This window comes from Muntiacus reevesi, chromosome 2, assembly GCF_963930625.1.
Source record: "Muntiacus reevesi chromosome 2, mMunRee1.1, whole genome shotgun sequence".
NCBI lineage: Eukaryota > Metazoa > Chordata > Mammalia > Artiodactyla > Cervidae > Muntiacus > Muntiacus reevesi.
Genome location: NC_089250.1, coordinates 206,447,961 through 206,465,319, shown reverse-complemented (window position 1 = coordinate 206,465,319; position 17,359 = coordinate 206,447,961). Strand labels below are relative to the sequence as shown.

The window sequence follows — 17,359 nt, the reverse complement described above, 5'->3', positions numbered from 1 at the left end:
ACTAAATTTTGGTTTTAACACCCCTATATACTCTCCAGCGTTCAACTGTAGGAGGTAGGAGAAACTTAAACAGCCAAACAACTAACTTATAAGGCAGTGGTTCTCATATTTTAGCATGCATAAGTATCACTTGGAAGACTTGTTACAACATGGATTCAGGTGGTCTGGGGGGAGGGAGGGCCTGAGAATTTGCATTCTTAACAAGTTTCCAGGTGATGTGGCTAGGAGCTCCTTGAGAACCACAGCTCTAAATTAAAGTAACTTTCCCTGATGGCTCAGACAATAAAGAACCTGCCTGCAATGTGGGAGACCCAGGTTTCATCTCTGGATTGGGAGGATCCCCTGGAGAAAGGAATTCTGTCCAGTATTCTTGCCTGGAGAATTCCATGGACAGAGTCTGGCTATAAAGCAAGCACCACAATTATAAAAAGATTAATTTCTTCTTATAACTTCATTCCTAGCGGGAAACTCTCTTTTCTGAATATGACAAAGTAGCTTGTGGCAGACCAACACTGCTACTGAGAATTAGGAAAGTCAGAAACATTTTAAAAACCAATGTTTAAATGCATCAGAAAGCAGCAGAAACAACCAAGACTAGAAGGCTCTAGATTCTGGGAAAAGAGAGGAACGGTAGAGAATCCAAATGACTTACTGCTGATTCTGGGACAAAAAGCTGAAAATCAAGACTTTCCTTCTGCAGAGGAACCATGAGAGCTTTTGGAAGAGATGAAAAGCAAGACTCCACAGGTCAAGATCCCAGTGAAAGAGAAGAGTTGAAGAACCAGGCCTGACAAAAGGCTGGCCTTCTCCTGAAGACATTTACCAAATTCTGCAGTTGCACAAAGAGGGCTTCAAAACAAAACTAAAAGCCTCTGAAAATCAAGAGTAGAGTTTTCAACAATCTCACTGCTCTCAGCAAAGATTAGAGCAGGGAAGCTACCAGGAGGAGGGATCCCTGTGAATTTATGAAAGTATCAGCTGGAAGCCCTGGATGGCTGGCTACTTGCTAGCATTAAAGGCAAACAGCATTAAAGACAAATTAGAGAGAACCCCTGCCGTACCAAACCAGCAACACAACCTCAACCACTAACTCAGTCCCTAACAGGATTAGGTGATGAGCCCCTACTCTACCTGACTAGCAAAAAGGAGGAGTTATTTCCTCTCTGAAAAAGAGCAGCAGCATCTGGAACTTCATTTTATTCATAACGCTCAGCATTCCTATAACTGAAAACCAAAAGGAAAGAACAGAAACAGATGATCACATAATCTAGACATTGAAGTTAACGGGAAGATTTTAAATAACGATGGCTATTTAAATTTCCTATTTTAAATAACAGGGGAAGAAAGAGAACAGAACATATAAAAAGATGAAGAATTTCAACTGAGAACTGGAATCTGTAAGAATCAAGTTGAAATTCTAGATCTGAAAAGTATATTAACTAAAACTAAGAATTCAAAGGATAGATTTAAGCGCAGATCAAGGACTTCCCTGGCGGTCCAGTGGTTAAGACTCCACACTTACACTGTAGGGGACATGGGTTCAATCCCTGGTGGGGGAACAAAGATCCTCCACGCCACATGGTACGGCCAAAAAAAAAAGAAAAAGGAGCAGGTCGGGGGGGCACTGTGAACAAGTCTACCAGATGTGTAACCAGAGTTCCAAAAGGAGAGGAGACAGGAAACAGGGCAGAAGTAGTACAAAGAGGAAAGAACGAAAATTTCCAAATGTAGTAACAATTACACTAACAGACTAACGATTCTAATTCAAAGACTAAAACTGTCAGACTAAAGAAATAAAAAACTAAATCTAACTTCATGATGCTTTTCTAGGACAAAGAAGGTTGGAACATATAAGGATGGAAAAAAGATACAGCATGCAACATTCATCAAGAGAAAGCAAAGAAAGCTATACTGGTATCAAAGCAGACATTAAGGCAAAAAGCACTACTAATGATTTCAGGATAACAGTGTCAATCCACCAAGAAAATTCTTTTCCTTTTTTTAAAGAAAATTCTAATGTGAGCCAAGTGGTTAGAAATTAGTCATCACTGGGAGCTAAGAAGAACACACTGGCTGAAACCAATTTTGTTTAGGAAACCTATGACAGCTCAAAGGACAGAACTACAAAGTAACATGGAGTTTAAATACCAGTCTTCTTTGCAATACAATAAAACCCACATATGTACCTTACCGGTGAGCTCTGAAATGCTTACACAAAATATTAAAACTTTAACATCACAAAATATCCGGTAGACAGCTGAAGACCACACAAACACACACACACACACACACACACACACACACACACACACTGAAAAGGCAATGTACTGAAAAGGTAAAAATAATTCTTGAGGGAAACAGCCTACAACCTCTCACGGGTAACATCAGCAACAAAATGTGCCTGCAATCTGTCCTCAAGCACATGTAAGAATAAAAGTAGGCTCCTGAAATGAACTTACAAAACAGAAATAATCACAGCTGTAGAAAACAAACTTCCTGTTAGCGGGGGACGGATGAACTGGGAGACTGGGACCGACGTACACACACATCATGAAGCCTAACTAGTAAGGACCTGCTTACAGCACATGCAGTACTCTGCAACGGCCTACACGGCAAAGGAAACTGAAAACCGATTCACTTTGCTGTACACTTGAAACTAACACAGACTGTAAATCAACCCTATGTCAATAAAAGAGAAAATAAAGGGGCTTCCCTGGTGGTCCAGCAGTGAAGAACCCCACCTGCCAACACAAGGGACACGGATTTGACCCCTGGTCCGGGAAGATCCCACATGCCGCAGGGCAGTTAAGCCTACGCCCCACAACTACTGAAGCCCAAGTGCCTCTAGCCTGCGCTCTGTAACAGCAGTAGCCCCGGCAAGGAAACCCAAGCCCACAACTAGAGTAGCCCCCACTCTCCACAACTCCAGAATGCCCACTTGCAGCAATGAAGACCCAGCACAGCCATAAATAAATAAATAAAAATTTTTAAAAATAAAATGAAAGTAGGCTTTGGGAGAAAGTGGTGTCTCCATACAGTGGACGTTCAAAGGACTTAAATATTGAATTTCAATACTGTCTCTCATCAGACATCCCATTTCCTGGAGCAGGTGTCCTGGAAACATCACATGATGTTCTGTAAAGGTATCAGCAGCTAGCATACAGTATGAAAATACTTTGCCCCCTGATTATTGCTTATAAATGACATTTAAAATGTGTCCATTCACAACTATACAACATTTGAAACTCCAGACAAATGAAATCTACACACTTATCACACTACTGTCCCAACCACAAAGGCTAATTAATTCCTATAAATAAAAAAGTAATCTAATTCACTAAGTAAAAGCCAAGCATATTACTTCCCAAGACATTAATTATAATGGATTTTGGACACTGTTTCATCAGCCTACTTTTTTTGTTGTTGTTTTCACAATTTTTGTATTCTTCTTATAATATCCTATTCAAAACTTCGGTGACTAGCCCAACTAATTTTTCAGGAACCTATTTAACGACAATGACAAAAGCACTATGGAAATGCAATTAAGGAAACACCACCTTACGTAACTATGTTTAGACAAGGACAGTTCCACCCATTGTTTACGAATAAGGATGAATAAGGATGTTCTCCACTCTTCAGTTCCGTAGGCTAGGTCACAATTTACGATATCCTGGAGGAACTAGATTACATACTTCAAAATAAAATGATGTGAAATTAAACTGGAATAGTCTCATATGAAAACTCACAATAAATAATGGTTTACTTATCTGTACAACTCTAAAATGCAATACAATTCCTAATAAAACACAAAATGAGATTAATAACGCATACACCTCACAGTATCACTATAAAAGTATAACCTAAATGTGTCCTAAATTATAGCAGTGGGATCACCAGCTAAAGTCTTACTCTAAAATATAAATATAGACCTCTCTTTCCAGAATAGCACACTATCTTTACAACTATATCATCGTGGTTTTCCTGCTCTCAAGAGACAAATTTATAACAAAAAACAGTATAAGCATTTTAGATGTACACAAACGCATAAAATAATATTCCCATTTCTCTAATCCTGACAGATACCTAGAAGGCATATTTTTTCCCAGCTGTACAGACTATGGCCAAATGCCCTGAACTTGTAGCTCTCAGTTCATTTTCTGGATGGAAAGTTCAGAATGGTTCAAAGCCCTTTTGCAAGGATGGGTTATAATACTTGCCAATGTGTTTACCTCTACTGAGTGTATCATGTAGCCCCACCTGTGGGCCCAGACTAGCCCACCTCAAGTATTATAGTAGAAAGTCATAGGTGTGGACCACTGAGTCTGTCAGATTACTGAAGTTAAATTTTACCTAAGTTTAAATCTTCATCACTTCTTGTATGATCTGGAACAAGTTACTGCTCTGAACCACATTTCTTTATATTTTTCCTTTAAGAAAAGGAATAAAGGAGAAGGACAACATTGTGACAATGCATGTAAAGAGCTTATTATTAGCACATGCCTGGCTCATGCTAGCACTTGATAAGTTTGAACTAATTACTTAGAAGGTCAACTTTTTAGCTTGAGGAAAAGGCAGATATATTAATTTACTGGACACTATACCTAGGATAAGCCGAGTGGATTCCATTCCTTCTTAAATATAAATTATATGCCTGGACTTTACAACCCAACGCTCTCTGTGTTGAAGCTAACACCCCAAACCTACTTCCAGCAATGAGTCTTGGTACTCATTGGTATTTCCTCAGTTTATCTACATGTGGAGGCAAGGTAACTTTTATTTAAATATTTATCCTTGGCAGTCTCCTCCATTTTCATACCCTCCATGATAAAGCACACCTGATAAAAATATGGCTCTGTGATTAACCAACAACAAAAAATAGATGTACTCAAAGAACTTGTCAGGAAGCACAAACCCAAACCTCACTGCTAATAAATTAATAAAAGAAAGCCCCACGGAAAAACAAAACACTTACAAAAGGTAACCTGAAAACTGTGTCATCCCCATCTACACACCTAGATAATGTAAAACAGAACCTTAAATTACATCAGTCTCGGGAGCTGAACGCTTAATCCACATTTTTTTTTGCCAGCAGCAGAAATGTTTTTATTAAATTGTGTTTTGATCTTATGCCATTAACCTACACAATGAACCAATGAGGAATTTTACTAAAAAACAAAATACAGCCCTCTGAAATGCATGCTACTTAAGGATGTAGTTGAGGAGTTTCTCAGAACAAGGAATCTTTGGGAATCCAAAGCAGAAGTTGGGTCTTATCTTATGGTCAGTGAACCATGTAACTGATTACATTTCTTTCTGAACTGTCTACTAAAAAAGCAGTCAAATTTGGGGCCCTCTAACAAGGAAATGGCAACCCACTCCAGTACTCTAGCCTGGAAAATCCCATGGATGGAGGAGCGTGGTAGGTTACAGTCCATGGGGTCACAAAGAGCCGGACACAACTGAGTGACTTCACTTCAACAAATACTTAAGACTTCAGTCCAAGTACTTTGTGTACAGATCTCAATTCTGTTTCCACTTTCATTTTTCTCCCACAGTCCTGAACTCATTACCTTTTTCTGTTTCCAACAGTTAGTTGTGCATATTTTTGTAAGTCATTATGAATCCTTTTGGGAACAAGGTGTGATATAAGCAAATGATATGCCCCACTTTATTTTATTTATTTATTTATTTTTTTAATGGTTCTAAGAACTCTCTTAAGGGAAATGATTTTTATTTATTTTTATTAGTTGGAGGCTAATTACTTTACAATATTGTAGTGGTTTTTGCCATACATTGACATGAATCAGCCATGGATTTACATGTGTTCCCCATCCCGATCCCCCCTCCGGCCTCCCTCCCCATCCCATCCCTCTGGATCTTCCCAGTGCACCAGCCCTGAGCACTTGTCTCATGCATCCAACCTGGGCTGGTGATCTCCTTCACTCTTGATAGTATACTTGTTTCAATACTGTTCTTTCTGAACATCCCACCCTTGCCTTCTCCCACAGAGTCCAAAAGTCTGTTCTGTACTTCTGTGTCTCTTTTTCTGTTTTGCATATAGGGTTATCGTTACCATCTTTCTAAATTCCATATATATGCGTTAGTATACTGTATTGATCTTTATCTTTCTGGCTTACTTCACTCTGTATAATGGGCTCCAGTTTCATCCATCTCATTAGAACTGATTCAAATGAGTTCTTTTTAATGGCTGAGTAATATTCCATGGTGTATATGTACCACAGCTTCCTTAGCCATTCGTCTGCTGATGGGCATCTAGGTTGCTTCCATGTCCTGGCTATTATAAACAATGCTGTGATGAACACTGGGGTGCATGTGTCTCTTTCAGATCTGGTTTCCTCAGTGTGTATGCCCAGAAGTGGGACTGCTGGGTCATACTATGTCCCACTTTAAAAAAAAAAAGTAGAGCACAGAAGATATTTTCTTCCATTAATAAACATTTATGAGCTCAATTTCTAGAGGCATTATCTTTCTTGAACTCCCAAAGAACAAAAGCAAGTGTTGTAACCAACGTTATATTTAAAATTAGGAAAGTCTAACGACAGAGGAACTATCAAAATAAGACACTTTCATTGTGTATTTTTAACTGGGGTGCACACAGAAATTTGCAAATATATCCCCTGTAAAAATCCCCCAAAAGTCATTTTTAAAATACAGATGAAATCACCACAAATGCAGGTGTATTTGCATATTTACTCCGAATGAGAACTGAACCAACTAGCTTCAAAAATTATTTATAAAATTTCTATCCGGCTCCTTCCGGGCTGCCCTCTGCCTAACACAGGGGATGCTGCCAACCATTCTGTACTGTGAAACAGCATGGAATTTAGAGCCCTAAATGCTCTTGCTACATTCCTGCTTCAGGGATTTCAGAAATCTCATTACTGTCATTTGAAGAAAACAAAAAGCTTAAGACTCTTAGTGGGTAAAATTTTACTCTATCATGCACTCATACTTAACATTCTGATTATAACTTCCAACTATAAATTTATCTAATTAATTGATTATAATTATAGCCCTTCAGCCACCTAGTGACCATAAACAAGTGAGCTATGCTACCAGAGATGTAAAAAATGCTTTACTACATAATAAAAATTACGCTTCCTATCCCACCGATAGCAACTTCATCAACAACAGGAATCTGTAACTTGAAAGCAGCACGTGAAGCACTGTGTTCTCTTAAGGCGTGTTGGGAGCTTCATCCAAATGACAGACAGACAAAACCAGAGCTACAGGACAGTACGTGGGGAAAAGATGAGTCAACTCTTACTGCTTTTCCTAAGTGTTTACTCAACAACAGTCTAGATTATTTCAAGGCATTTCAGTCAAACAAACAATATACATAATATTTCCACAATTCTTTAGGACAAAAATGAACATTTAATATGACTTTCAAAATGCCTGGCCTCTGTTGTGAAACTTTTTTTTAGGGTCAGTGCTGGGTTAAGAAGCCACTTAATAGCATCTCTATTCTATGTCACAGAACAGACAAGTATTTTACATCTCCAATATTTTAGGCATGGATCATCTCTGCTGGAGATGTCCACTTTGCAACCAACATAAACACATGTGCCAAAAGTGAAACTTGCATTGTCAAGACAGAAATTCTGCTTCTACCCAAAGACTGACAAAAGTAAAAACAAGATCTTAGTTCTTCTATTTGTAGCTATCTAAATAAGTACCGATTAATTTTTTTCACTGAAAATCAACATCAGAAATCATGATATCAAGTCCTCCTGGAACACTCGGTGAATGCCTGACTTGGATTGAGATGCAAAGAGATAAAAGCAGAATTCCTGTTTATAGAAGTTTACATAAAGCAAGGTCAGACACACTCAAACAATTAGTAAATGAACAGACAATTCAATTCAAACACTCAAAACACAAGCTAGCACAGAATCAAGCACGATCCTGATCAGCCTGTAAGACCGACATAAAAATTCCATGTTAATCAGGCAAATAACTCGCCTCAAAATCCTTCCCTGGTTCGGTCACCGTCAGAGAAAAGGCCCAGGAAACTCCTGGGCCCAGGAAAAGGCCCTGTATCTCTGCCCCTCTCTCCTCTGCATTTTCTCCCTTTTAAAAAACCACCTCCAAAAAAATAAAAAAAAATAAAAAACCACCTCCTGGGGAGTTACTCTCCTCTCCTCCTTTAGCTGCCCCACCCCCACATTCCCACTACCCCTAAAATTCTCACCCCACCTTGTCAGTCTGAACATTACTCATTCTTCAGGACATTTTCGGAAATATTCCCAGGTACCTCCCTCCACACCCTGCAGTCCCTTGGGGCACCTGGGGTGTGGTTCCCCACCCCACCCCACCCCTACTCTTAGCTCACGCTGCTCACCACACTCTATCTTCGCAGTCCCCCTCTCTTAAAGTAGCTAACTTCTATAGAGAGAAGAAAATGAGTGCTTGCGAGGTCAATAAAAATTCAAATCCTTAACACTTCTTAAGCTTCCACCTAAGAACCAGTAACTCTTAAAATTATCGTTATTTACCATTAAATGGATTAAATCAAATAAAATCTTCGGGCATCTCTGGAAAGCTTTCTTGGTACAACTATTTTAATTAGTAACTTTAATTGACTTTTTTGGGTTTGCTCTGCCGTTTTAGATTTACAGAAAACAAAGTTACAACTATTTTTACACACAAAACACAAAACTCCCCAGATCCAAAAAACTACTTCCCAGGTGATGCTGTAAACTCATCCTGACAAATGTTCCTGACACCTAATCAATCTCACGGCAAAGCGAGGCCCGGCGCCCACTGACACATTTCCCAACCACAGGGCTTGGTCACTGGCGCTGAGACATCACCAGCAGGATCTGACATACTCTCTCCCCCCTGCCAACTAAACTTCCGTGATGGGCATCTCCTCCCAGACAGTTCGGAAACAGGGACTTCTGTTCCTAAAAGCCCAGGCCCACAACTTCGCCCTCAACCACCGGGCCAAAGTTAGGACCAGTCTTCAGTCCCCGCGCTGGAAGCATTCTCCCAGCTCCGGGACCTTTCCCTCCCCAACACCGACGCGGGTCCCCCAAGTACCTGGCGCCCCTGCCAGGCCGGGCTGCGACGGGATCCCCCAGGGGCCCAGGGCATGACCCACCCGGCCGCCACCAGAGGTGTCCCTCGGCACTCCGGCGACTGGATAGTGAGGAGGGACCCGGCCGGAGGGCAGCCATCCCGCGAGGGGGGGACGGTGGCAGAAGGCGGCCAGGAAAGTAGACGCGCGTCGGTCTGCCGTCGAAGTTGGGCCGGGCCGCAGAGAACTTGGCGACGAGCTCCCGAAACCGGCAGTCCGAACACGGCAGAGGATGAAGGGGGCCGACGACTACCTGGGACGGGCCAGGGCCGCGCCGCCGGCCCCGGGGCTGAGACGGAGGGCAGCAGGAGATACCGGAGCGAGATGGCCCCAGCCGGGTGGACAGCCCGGACCAATGATCCAGCAACCCCCCGCCGGGACGGCGCCGCCGCCACGCCACCCCGAGCCTAGAACCGCGCCGCCCTCGCCCCCAACCCGTCTGCCCCGTACCTCGCCTGCGGCTCCACCGGCGTCAGGTCAGCCGCTCTCCGCGCGTCGCTAGAGGAGGTGGCCGGTACTTGTCCACAACCCGCCCTCACGCCGGCCCTCCCTCTCGCAGCCCCGCCCCCAGCGCCGCGAACGCACGCCACGCACGCACGCACGCACGTACGCCACTTCCGGGGCCTCGGCGCTAGCAGGATTCCGCCCTGGGTGGAGATGGCGAGGATTCCTGCAGCCGCAAAGCCTAAAGGCGAGGGAAAGGAGACGGCTTCGACCTTGATCCTGGGGCGCTGATCTGAAGCGTTCGGGAGCCGGCGGAGAAGCCGGTGTTTCTTTGTCTTTTTCTAGGAGTAGGCGGAGGACGCTGCGGCCCCTCTGACACGGCCCCTCCCATTCTTAGCTTGGAATGGGAGGCGGCGGCTCCCAAGGCGCTCGGAGAGCAGTGTTTGGGCCCGTGGATGGTTCCAGACCGCAGGAAATGAGGCTGCCTGAGAAACTCATGAATCCCACCACTTCACCCGGATCTTAGGATTCTAAAAGTTCTTGAGTTAAAGGACCTTAACGAGAGTGGTTGATAGAGAAATCGGTTTTACAGCTGAGCCTGAGTTCCAGGAGTTAAAAAGTTAGCCAGTGTCTCGTTATCAGTGGTCGAGTCATAAATGGAATCCAGTTCTCTGTGATTCCCATTTCAGGAATGTTGGAGACAGCAGCTGCCTCTGTATTCTGGATGCCATCTATGGCACAGAGTGCAGCCACGACTGGGGGAAAAAAAAGAGGGAGAGAAAAAAAGAAGAAAAATACAATAAGGTGTCTGGGAGGGAGATCTGGATTGGAATCCCAGGTTTGCTAAATGCTGCCTCAGTGATCTCGGACAGGTTGCCTGATTTCTCAGTCTTTGCTCATTATTTATAAACTGGAGATTGGTTCTTCCTCAAATTACTCCTAAATGCTGGAGGGTAGTAGAATATGCCACCCCAAAGTATGCTTCTTTGGCATAAGAATTATTCTGAGAAAGAGACACAGAAGCCCTGAAAACAAACTAGAAGTTAAACTTTCGTAAGGGAAACATATTTATGAAGGAAATGGCCATTTATAAGTGTCTCCCACTCTGTACCTAGCAGAGGACAACTCTAATACATCACTAGTGATCCATCAATGGAGAAGACACTGGCTTAAACTGTATAACAGACTTTTAAATTTGTTTTTCTTCCCTTAGTCACCTCCATAAGTGGTCTCCACCCTCCCCTTGAGGCCCCCCCCCCACATCTATTCTCTTTTGTCTTTACTGGAAAAATGGTATTTAGGTTGGCATTCTAAGCCTTTTCCCTGGGTAGCTCCTGTGTACATGTGAAGGATACATGCTAATAAATTTGTTTTTATCTTGTCACTCTTTTATTTTATAAGGATTTCAACCAACAACTCAGAAAAGCAGAGAGAAAATTATTTTCCCTCCCCTACCACACCTAAAGTGTGCTCTGCTGAGGATAACAGACTAAAAAAACAAAAAAAACAAAAAACACTACCTATGCTGAGAAGCTTACATTCTAGGGGAGAGGTGCAGGAGCCATTAATAAGTCATTTACAATAGTACATAGGATAGTGATCATTGCTATGGAGAAAAATAATGCAAGGGAGAGGGTTAGCGAGTCCAATCAAGAAATTTGACATTTTAGGGTGAACAAGAAAGCCCTGGCTGAGAGGGTGACTAGAGCAAAGGGTGAGGGAGTTAGCTATACCACTGGGTTGGCCAAAAAGTTCATTTGGGTTGCAACATCATACAGAAAAACCTGAACAAACTTTCTGGCAAACTCAGTACTATGCAAGTATTTGGGCAAGAATGTTTTAGGCACAGGGAACAGCAAGTGCAAACACCCTCCTGACACCAACTTGAGTAGCTGTAGCAGAGTGAATTGGAGGGAGGGAGGAAGGAGAAGAGACCAAATGGTAATGGGCAAAGCAAGTAAGAGGCTAACCCCAAAGTCAGAGTGAGAGGGGACTAGCAAAAAGGACACTAGAAGGTCTGAGGCCATTAGTGGAACAAACTAGCACAAAACTACCACATTCCCCCCGGAGAAGGGATGGTGGTGTTGGAGACTATTGGAAAAGGCAACAAAGGTATAGTTAACTGAGGAAGCAATGTTTTAGCTCTTGAGTTGGATGACAGTTACATAGATATTCATTGTTTTAATCTTTATTTCAATGTATGTTTTGTTTTTGCCTGTGTGTGTGTTAGACGCTTAGTTGTGTCTGACTCTTTGTGACCCCATAGACCATACAGCCCACCAGGCTCTTCCGTCTATGGGATTTTCCAGGCAAGGATACTGGAGTGGGTTGCCATTTCCTTCTCCAGGGGATCTTCCCGACCCACGGATTGAACCTGGGTCTCTTGCATTGTAGGCAGATGTTTTATCATCTGAGCTACTAGGGAAGCCCTGTTTTTGCATACTAACTTATAAAAATCAGTCCCGCTGGGAAGACTGAAAAGTGGGTAAGAGTAAATCCTGGAGTGGTCCAGAAGGAAAAGAGCCAGCAAAGAAGGAAAAAAAAGCAACAAGAAGAAAACTAGAAAAGAGGAGTAACATGGAGGCTAACAGGAGATAGCCAAGGGACTGATCAGAGAGTCAAATTCTACAGAAAGGTTAGATAAGATGAATCTACCCAAGAGAAATGAAAACATAGTAATAGAAGTGGTTAAAGTACGCATCCTCGCCTTGTTGCCAACCTCAGTGAAAAAAACTTTCAGTCTTTCACTATGGTGTGATGTTACCAGTGGGTTTTTCATACATGGCCTTTATCATGTTGAGAAGTTTCGTGCTATTTCTAGTTTACTGACTGTTTTTATCATCAAAGTATATTAATTTTAATGTAATTTTTATTGTAAAATAGACATAATGTGAAATTTACATGCAAAAGAATGAAGTTGGACCCTTACCTCAGACTGTATACAAAAAATTAACTCAAAATGGATCAAAGACCTAAATGTAAGAGAGAAAATTTAGAAGGAAACACAGGGGAGAAAAGCTTCATTACACTGGATTTTGCAATAATTTCCTAGATATACCCAAAGGCACAGGTAATAAAAGAAAAAACAGACATATTGGACTTACCAAAATTTAAAACTTTTGTGCATCCAAGGTAACAATCAATAGAGTATAAAGCCAACTCACAGAATAAGAAAAAGTTTTTGCAAATCCCTACCTGTGATAAGGGATTGTTATCCAGAATATATGGAGAACTCCTAAAATTCAACAACAAATCAATTTACATGGTATGTCTTTCCATTTATTTATGTCTTCTTTCTCTCATCAATGGTTTTGCCATTTTCAGTCTTTCACCTCCTTGATTAAATTAACTCCAAAGTATTTTATTCTTTTTGATGTTATTTTAAATGGAATTCTTTCCCTACTTTCCCCTTTGTTCAGTATTAGAAATGCAATTGATTTCAGTGTGTTGATTTTGTACTACTACATTGCTTGATTCATCTATTGGTTCTAACAGATTTGTGTGTGTGTGTGTGTGTGTGTGTGTGTGTATGAAGTCCTTAGGGTTTTCTACTATAAGATCACATCATCTTCAAAGAGAGAAATTTTACTCCTTCCTTTCCAATTTGGATGCCTTTTCTTTTCCTCGCCTAGTTGCTTTAACTAGAACTTCCAGTACTACATTGAATAGAATTGGCAAAAACAGGCATCCTTAATCTAGTTTCTTATTTTAGCAGATAAGCTTTTAACCTTTCATCACTGTGTATAGTGTTAGCTATGTGGTTTATATATGTGGCTTTCTTTTTAGTTATATTCCTAGCTTTTTAAGTGTTTTTATTATGAAAGGGTATTGAATTGTGTCATAAGCTTTTTCTGCATCAATGAGAAGACTGGGTAGTTTTTTTAGTATCAGTTCAGTTTAGTCACTCAGTCGTGTCTGACTCTGTGACCCTTTGGACTTCAGCACGCCAGGCTTCCCTGTCCATCCCCAACTCCCGGAGCTTGCTCAGACTTCAAACTCATGTCCATCGAGTCAGTGATGCCATCGAGTTGGTGATTCAATATAGTGAGTAACATATGATCAATTTTTATATGTTGAACCATCCTTTATTCCAGGAATACAGTTCACTTGATCACAGTATGTAACTTTTTTTTATATGCTGCTGAATTCATTAGTATTTTGTTGAGAATTTTTATATTAGTGTTCTTAAGGAATATTGGTCTGTATAGTTTCCTTGTAGTGCCTTTATCTGACTCAGTATTAGGGCAATGCTGGCTTTACTGAATAAGTTAGAAAGCATTCTCTCCACTTTTAATGTTTTTTTTTTTTGGAAGACTTTGAGAAGGGCTGATATTAGTTCTTCTTTAAACTTTTGGTAGAATTCACTGGCAAAGCCATAAAGTCCAGGGCTTCTATTTGTTGGGAGGGTTTTGACTATGGATTCAATCTCCTTACTAGTTACAAGTATTTTCAGATTTTCTATTTCTTTGTGATTCAGAGTTGGTAGGATCTGTGTTTCTAGGAATTAGTTCATTTAGTTATTCAATTTGTTGGTGCACAAATATTCACAGAATTCTCATAAATCTTTTCATTTATGTAAATAGTAATGACCCATTCTTTCTGATTTTAGCAAATTGAGTTTTCTCTTTTTTGTAGTCAATCTAGCTCAAGACTTACCAATTCTAATGATCTTTAACAAAAAAAAAAACTTTTGGTTTTGTTGATTTTCCATATTCTCTTGTTATCCTATTCTCCATTCCATTCATTGCTGCTAAGCTGGTAAGTCGTTTCAGTCATGTCCGACTCTGTGCAACCCCATAGACAGCAGCCCACTGGGCTCCACCGTCCCTGGGATTCTCCAGGCAAGAACACTGGAGTGGGTTGCCATTTCCTTCTCCAGTGCATGGAAGTGAAAAGTCAAAGTGAAGTCACACAGTCGTATCCGACTCTTCATGACCCCGTGAACTGCAGCCTACCAGGCTCCTGTGTCCATGGGATTCTCCAGGCAAGAGTACTGGAGTGGGTTGCCATTGCCTTCTCCGCCATTTATTGCTACTCTAATCTTTACTTTCTGTCTTTTGCTAGCTTTGGCTCAATTTGCTCTTCATTTTTCTAGTTCCTTTAACGTGTATGGGGGCTTCCCTGGTGGCTCAGATGGTAAAGAATCTGCCTGCAATGTGGGAGACCTAGGTTCGATACCTGGGTAGGGAAGATTCCCTGGAGAAGGGAAGAGCTGCCCACTCCATCATTCTGGCTTCAAGAATTCCATGGACAGAGGAGCCTGGCAGCTACAGTTCATGGGGTTGCAAAGAGTCAGACACGATTGAGCGACTTTCACTTATGGTGTATAGTTATAGATTTGAGATCTGTTTTTTTAATAATTTTATTTATTTTTGGCTGTACTGGGTCTTCCTTGCTGCGTGGGCTTTTTTTTCTGTAGTTGTGGGGAGTTTCTAATGTCCTTATCTCTTGTAACCTTTTTAAATGTAAAATCTAGTGTGTTTAATAATATAACCACCTCTACTTTCCTTTGGTTACTGTTTTCATGGAATATATTTTTCCATCATTTTACTTTCAATCTCTTTGTGTCTTTAAGGTAAGTTTCCTATAGACAGCAGATAGATGGAGCTTTTTAGGAAATACATTCGGCCAATCTTTCGCTTTAAACTGGAAAGTTTAATCTACTTACATTTGAAGTAATTGCTGCTAAATAATGACTTTACATCTGCCATTTTGCTACTTGTTTTCTAAACCTCTTATATGTTTTTTCCCCTCAATCTTTCATTACTGCATTTTTTGGGTATTTAAATGTTTTTCTGTAGTCTACTCTTTTCATTTTCTGTAAATTTTTAGTTATTTTATTCGTGGTTACTTTTGGGATTACAATTAACATTTTGAACTTAAAACAACTTAGTTTGAATAATACCAACTTTCTTGAAAATAGTATGTACTGTGCTTCCAAAACAACTATGTCCTTCTCATTTTATCCTGTTATTGTCAGATTTCATCTCTATAAATTGTTTGCCTATCAGCATAGGTTTATAATTAGTGTTTTATGCATATGACTTTAAAATCATATAGGGAAGTTGTTGTTTAGTCGCTAAGTCATGTCTGACTCTTTTGCAAACCTACGGCCTGTAGACCACCAGGCTCCTGTGTCCCTGGAATTTCCCAGGCAAAAATACTGGAGTGGGTTGCCATTTCCTTTTCCAGGGGATCTTCTCCACTCAGGGATCAAACTTGAATCTCCTGCATTGGCAGGCAAGGATTCTTTGCCACTGAGCCACCGGGAAGCTCATAGAAGAAGAAAAGAGAGGAGTTATAAACGTTTAGTACAATGACATTGACCTTTACATTTACCTAGGCTTTCATCTTTATTGGTATTGTTTACTTCCTCATATGACTTCTAGTGTCCTTTTTTCTTCAGTTAGAAGAAGTCCTTCTAGCATTTCTTATAGAGCAGGTCTACTAATGACAAATCCCCTTCTCTCGATGCTTTCAAGATTCTTTTTCTTTGGCTTGCTACACTTTGATTATAATCTGTTTTCTGTGGGTCTCTTTGAATTAATCTTACCAGGAGTTTTTTCAGTTTCCTGAATTTGTAGATCTGTCCAATTTTCTTTCTTTTGTGCTCTCTTTCTCTCCCCTTTTTCCTGAAGAATTTAAGACTAAGTTGCAAACACCTACATATTTCAGTGTGTGTTTCCTAAGAATAAAGATAATCTCTGAGAAAAACCAAAGCAAAATTATCAAAATGAAGAAAGTTAACATTGATAAAATCCTCTAACTTAATCTATAACCCTTATTCAATTTTCATCAATTGTGCCCAGAATGCCCGTTATAGCTATTGTTTCCCTGGTCCCAAGTCTAACCCAGGATCACTTAATTGTCATGTCTCTTTAGTAGTCTTTAATGTGGAATAGTTCTTCCATTTAAATGTCTTCCATAATCTTGACATTTTTGTAAAGTATAAGTGAAGTGAAGTGACAGTTGCTCAGTTGTGTCCAACTCTCTGTGACCCCATGGACTGTACAGTCCATGCAATTCTCCAGGCCAGAATACTGGAGTGGGTAGCCTTCCCTTTTCCAGGGGATCTTCCCAACCCAGGGATCAAACCCAGGTCTCCCACATTGCAGGCAGATTCTTTTACCAGCCAAGCCACAAGGGAAGCCCAAAAATATAAGATGGTAGTTCTAAAATATGTCCTTCACTTTGGGTTTCTCTGTTTTTTTCCTCATGATTAGATTCATGCTACTCTTTTTTTTTTTTTTTTTTTGGCAGAAAAATCACATGATGTTGTGTTCTTCTCCAGGCACTAAGACAGGTGATGTACATGATGTCTATTTGTCCCATTTTGGCTAACAACATTGATTAATGATGAAAGTGGAGTCCTCCAGGTATCTCCACTGTGAAGTCAATATTTTTACAATTATTTAGTAATTTGTAGGAAAATACTTTGAGACTATGTAAAGATCCTATTTTTCTTAAAAATTTAGAGTCCACTGATGATTGATGATGATTCAGTTCTAATTATGATGTTTACAAAATGGAGTTGTTTTTTTTTAATGGAGTTTTTTAATGGGGGTTTTCTAATGCCATCATTCTTTCTATATTAGCTGACATTTTATGCTAATTAAGAACTTTCCTTTCTATCTCTTTTATGCCATTACTTATTCATTTGTGTCAATATGAATTCATGGATTCTTATTTTATTCAATGGGTTATAACCCATGGGTATAATTATTTATTTTAAAAATTTATTTATTTGGCTGCACCGGGTCTTAGCTGTGACATGCAAGACCTTCTGTCTTCATGGCATGTGGGTTCTTTAAT

At 40.5% G+C, this 17,359-nt stretch overlaps 1 protein-coding gene across 4 annotated transcripts in view; it reads right to left on the bottom strand.

The window, feature by feature from the left end:
- The window catches only part of RABGEF1 (RAB guanine nucleotide exchange factor 1), a 70,432-nt gene that overhangs the window by 40,700 nt on the left and 12,373 nt on the right, over positions 1-17,359 (bottom strand). Inside the window, exon 1 of one of the 4 annotated variants that reach the window (XM_065924770.1) lies at positions 9,554-9,682. The exons of 2 other annotated variants lie outside the window; for them this stretch is intronic. The gene's annotated coding sequence lies outside the window, so the exon portion shown is untranslated. Of the gene's footprint in view, positions 1-9,553; positions 9,683-17,359 lie in introns of those variants that run through there. One more of the 4 variants, XM_065924771.1, reaches the window with a different exon arrangement.